The sequence below is a fragment of the Alosa sapidissima genome, chromosome 19 (genome assembly GCF_018492685.1).
Source record: "Alosa sapidissima isolate fAloSap1 chromosome 19, fAloSap1.pri, whole genome shotgun sequence".
NCBI classification, from domain to species: domain Eukaryota; kingdom Metazoa; phylum Chordata; class Actinopteri; order Clupeiformes; family Clupeidae; genus Alosa; species Alosa sapidissima.
Genome location: NC_055975.1, coordinates 22,121,111 through 22,126,641, shown reverse-complemented (window position 1 = coordinate 22,126,641; position 5,531 = coordinate 22,121,111). Strand labels below are relative to the sequence as shown.

Below are 5,531 nucleotides of genomic sequence, written 5' to 3'. Positions count from 1 at the left end.
AACAAACAAACAAACAAAAAAACATACATTGATTAAAAAAATTGATTAATAAATCACAAAACTTCTGCTTGGTCAACAAACGCCGGCTGTGGTCCATGACCTCAGTTTAGTTAATTGCTCTTTAAGTGCACTTAAAAAAACAAACAAACTTGAACAGTCTTTTTTTTTCCCGACCCCAGTTTTTGTTTCACAATATTTCTCTTCGAATCCTAATTCTGGGTTATGTGTGGAAGTCTGACTGTGCGGGCCTGATTGAAAGCTCTTTGCTTGCCAGGCTGCTGGCAGGAGGCCTCAGACAAGGCTGGTAGTGTGAAGAGTGGGGGGGGGATTGACTGAGTAGGGTAATTGTTTGGAATCAAAATCCCATACAATGATTGAGTCAGTTCCTCACAACAACAAACACATGGAGAATAGTTAGTACTGAATTTGATCACATCACAGCAGGAGGACAGCGTGGCATTGCCACGAATGACTACTACTCAAATTACAACCAGGGCGTTGAAGATATGAGTAGACAGTGTTGTTCGAGGGGAGGTGATAAGCATTTTTTTTTTTTAAATACAGAGAGCCTGTTGTTGTCATACTCAAATTCTAGTCAGAATATGAGTCTGATACTGCTCCATTGGGACGCAATTATGGGGCGTGTTTCAACAGGGGGGGGGGGGGGGAATGCCTCTGGACTCAATTGGACAGACCTAACCAATCAGAGCAAAGAAATAGCTTACCGTGAGATGTAGGAAGAACACACGAACCATACTTCTTCTCAACAAATGCCTTAAAGGAGAATTCCGGTATGATATTGACCTAAAGTGTGTTGAAACATGATACCGAGTGTGAACGTATGTCTCATAGCCCATCTTGGCTTGTCCCCTGCACTCCAAAATCTAGCGCTAGTTAGCCGATGCTACCAACAGCTTTTTCAATGGTGGTGCTTCAGCATCGGGCTAGCCATGCAAATAAATCACTGTTTTACACCATTTACGAGGCTCAATGTATCTCCACACTTCATTGGTAGACTTCCGAGGGCCCTGACATTTAAAACGAGACATTGAGAACTTTGAAAAAGCACTGGTAGTTTACTTACAAGACGATTTATACAGACAGTATCTTCACGAAGTTTAGCGTTTGCAGCCATCTTGAATTTAGTCACGATAAGTCGAGCGACGAGTAAGAATGAACAGGTATGATAAGGGATCAGATTCCAAAAATAATTCAGTGGAAATGCATGGATTCCAGTTTCTTCCAGTAGCAGCAACTGGAATCCATGCATTTCCACTGAATTATTTTTGGAATCTGATCCCTTATCATACCTGTCGTCAATATCTCCTACAACACCCATTAGCGAAATCTAAGAGATACCTAGCAGGTAGGCTATTAGGAAAAACTGATATTTCCCCTCCGTTTTAAAAATAATTCCGTTGAACACCGATATGCTACAACCATGTTATAAACAGCTGGGGAAGGCTGTCGCAAATCCCTCGAACAGGTGGTCAATCAGAGCTTTCAAACGAACGAGGGAACATTATGTCACCATGAAAAACGCTGTTTTTCCTTGATGAAAGTGAAACCATGAGTTTTCCCACATCTCAACTTTGGCCAAAGTTTTCAGAAATAATCGTTTTCAGTGATAAAACCTCATTGAAATAATGCCTTCCCAACCTCAAATGTTGTGGGCGGGGCTAACCCTGGCTACAGAGAGCCGATTCTGAGAGGAGGAAGTGTATCTTACAGTACTGTACATTTTCACCTATAGAATGATCTTTATGCAAGTGTGTGTGTCCTACAGTATGTGTGAGTGTGTATGCGCATTTGTGTATGTGTTGGTGTGTGCTTGTGTGTGTGTCTTATAGAACTTCTTCAAATCCCCTGGTCTTTGACAAACCTTTCACAAGCAGGCATCTGCAACTGCCCAGCAACATCAGTAGACTCATCTAATTGTAACGCATAGTAAGGACTTATGCTGTAGCAATTTCTCCTTAACATCATTTGCCAGATCAGAAATCCTGCGAGTTACCAAACAAACTTTGGTAGGAAGTGGTGGGACCCATTCACTCTACCCCTCTGTCTTTGTACCCCTACTGTTTTTTTGTAATGTTTGAAGTGGTATTGTGAATAAACTCAAACACAAACCATGTTATTTGAAAGTGGAATAGCACTAAGTTTAGAGGCAGCACTTTCCCCCAGTGTAATTTGCCATATTTCTGGTGCTGCAGGCCCAAAGCCGAGTCTCAGTGACAGTATGTGACTTCCTGAGTTTTGCGATCCTTTGGGAGACCACTTAAGAAGCCTTAAAACACTGACTAGATGAAACACTGACTGATGTGTTTGGCTATTGTGGACTTTTAGGCATCGCCCCTTTTAAAACAAAATCCACCATTTTTATCTTTTATGTCAGAATGCTTAGTGTCCAAGTGTCTCTTTAACTTGCATGCTCTCATGCTGTGATTGGAAAGCACCTCCACACAAATGACACACTAGGGACATGGTTTCAGTGTGCCAGTTAAAGAAAAAAACGGAACTGCAAAAAACTTTCATCATATTTGCTTTTTTCATAAATCAGAATCTGTCCACAGTGCATACAACTGCATACTTTACATATCTGAAATAAATGTGTAATTGCATAAAAAGAAACAAATGTAGATTTTGTTTTGCCCTTATGTACACAATTTTAGACTGCTGTGAATATATCATAGTAATAGATAACAGACAATATGGTGGGGTATGGACCCTTTCAAGAGAGTTCCATTCTCAGCATCATAGTTGGCCCCACAAGACTTCCTTTTTAACATTCCATATGTTATCTTAATGCAGAGGAAGTAGATTAGAGGAATAGAACGTTCAAGCATTGTTTTTGTTTACCTTGTTGAAAGGGTCTATATTTAGTTTAGCTATTTTCTTATATTACTCTGCTCTTGTCTAGTCTAGACAGTTTCCCTCACACTCTGGGCACCTTGATGCAATCATCTGTAAACAAGAGCAATGAAAACACAAGCAATGCAGATTAATCAAATTATGGCAGTTCAACCCGAGTTCAATTTCATAAGAGTGATCTTACTGTCCTTTCTCTCTCTCCTAATCTCTACTTCTCTCTATCTCTCCATCTCTATTTCTCTCTATCTCTCCATCTCTATTTCTCTCTATCTCTCCATCTCTATTTCTCTCTATCTCTCCATCTCTATTTCTCTCAACTCTCATTTCTTGCATTTGTTCCTTTTCTTTTGTTTCTCTCTCTCTCTCTCTCTGTTTCACACACACACACACACACACACACACACACACACACACACCTACGCTGTATTTCAAGGGGTACAGGGATGCCCTCTGACCTTTGCCTTTTATGTTTTCTGGCGCAGATGTGCCAGTCACCCCAGCTGTCGTCTGGCAGGTCACCAACATCCCAGCATCTAAACCCAGTGTCTATCACAAGCTGCTATTTGGAAACATCTGGACCACACAGCCTTATACGCATCCTAGCTGCAACATTAACAAAAATAAACCCAAACCAAAAACAAAACTCTGGGTCACTGTGTCCAAAGGGAGGGAGGGCAGAGTGTGTGTGTGGGGGAGACGGTGGTGGGTGGCACAGGCTCCCGCTAATCATTAAAATAAATGAACACTCGTAATTAGTTTTCCATTCTCATCAAGGCTAATGAAGGCGGGTGGTCTCTCAGAGACAAGATGACCTTCCCAGCTCCCACATAACTGTGTTACTGTATGATGAGGAAACATTTAGAAACAACTCTGCAACGACTTGAGGCGTGATGGTAACTGTGCTGGAATTTAGTCCTTTACTGTTTAGGTATTTTCCTCTGCTGACACTGTTATTTTGATAGAGTGTGGCTTACAAGTCACAAACTTGTTTCAGATTTGTTTGGCGTTTTAGTATCTCATCAATCTCTTCTCCCCTGAAGTTTGCAAAGTCATATATTTCTAGTTCTCACACAGCTGGGTAACCATATAAATCAGAAATATGTTACATTCCAGAGTAAATCAGGATATTACAATGTGAAAAATAGCCTGGAAGCTTGAAGTATTTTCAGGATTTGAGTGTCATTTCCAGGTCTCAGAAGAAAAACAGTGACCAAGAGAGGGAGAAAGCCTGGAAGAAAATAAACAAAGAAGAAAGACTACACACAGCCATAGCCCAGATCTACCAGCATATGTATACACCATGCTGTACTAATGGCTTGTCTGCCAGATACCACACGTGCATAAACGAGAAACAATATCTGTCAGACTGGATACTGGGACAGTTCAACCCTCATAACTGAATTGGAAGTGTATATTTTTTTATTTTCTGCTTGAAGACTAACATCAATCCTCAACAAAATGTCACTTGAGCTGTAGACCTATACTAGCCTGGTTAGCACGCAGACCTTCTCAATTGTAATTGAGAATGGGTCTGGAAAAGGATCATTGACTTACGACTTCCAGTGGGGAAGCTAACTTGTAGGCTAGTGAAATTAAACTTAAATTTGTGCATTGAACTCTTACCAAATTGTTTCAGAAGTGTAGAAATCTAATCGTAAACAAAGGTTTTAAATCCAGTTATTTACTCAATTCCAAAGAAATACATGTCCATGCCAGATTAGCAACTGTGTTAGTGTGCCCGTGTCTTAGGGACATAGAAAATGGGATTCGATTTCCTATACAGAATACTTGAGAGAGAAACTTTCTCAACAAAGTTAGCATCAAACATGGGTCACTCGCTCCCCTATGAGTTATCCAACACCACAGAGTTTTACTCTTAACAAAGTGGCCATGAGAATAGTCATTGCTTATTTACCACTTGACACCGGAACTCAGTTAGTGAGAAAGAGAACAACATGCCGCTTTGCCCTCTTCCGGCTGACACAACACTCTAGAAGTGCAAGATCATTTACATGTTCCACAGTGCTTTTAGAGAAAGGAGAAAAAAAGAAAAAGAAAGAAAACTCTGCCTTGTTGACAAAATGTTTACAAAATGGCTCCAACCTCATAATTAGCCCGTTTCAATAAATCTGTCATTTAGCATGTCAAACATTCAAACAGAGGTTGCCATGACCTTTATTTTTCCACCCTCTCGAGTCAATCAACCTTGCTGGAGTGCTTTGCCTGTCTTCTTTTTCGTCCTGGAGAGCAATTAAGCCCCATCATAGACAAGGGAAGGTGTTATGTTGTTCCCACTCAAAGAACTGCAGATTGCTTCGCATGGTAGTCCAATCAGGACCATGGTCAATACAGTACATTCTTGAGTAGCCGATTCACTAGAGTGACAACCACTAGAGAGAGTATTGTTATGTGCTGACTTTTTGAAGAAGAAGAAAAAAAAAGCCACATGTGGACAAAGAGAATAGCGTATACTTTCCACTTCTGCTGTTTGAAGCCAACAATCAGACTCAGACACACTGAACTGGAATCAAAGCCCTTAAATACCAGAGCTGTCAAAACAAGGCCTGCAGGCTGCCACTGGTAAGATGCACTGTTCTCATGGCACAGAGTCAGATTACTCAGATACTCATTTCAGCCACCCCCCATACTCATCTAAAGGT

The 5,531-nt window shown here is 40.9% G+C and overlaps 1 long non-coding RNA gene across 1 annotated transcript in view; it reads right to left on the bottom strand.

The window, feature by feature from the left end:
• Positions 1-1,828: 1,828 nt before the first annotated feature.
• The window catches only part of LOC121693098, a 4,017-nt gene continuing 314 nt past the window's right edge, over positions 1,829-5,531 (bottom strand). Inside the window, exons 2-3 of the long non-coding RNA XR_006025405.1 lie at positions 1,956-1,960; positions 1,829-1,843 (exon numbers count right to left, since the gene is read on the bottom strand). This is a non-coding gene — a long non-coding RNA (uncharacterized LOC121693098). The remainder of the gene's footprint in view (positions 1,844-1,955; positions 1,961-5,531) is intronic.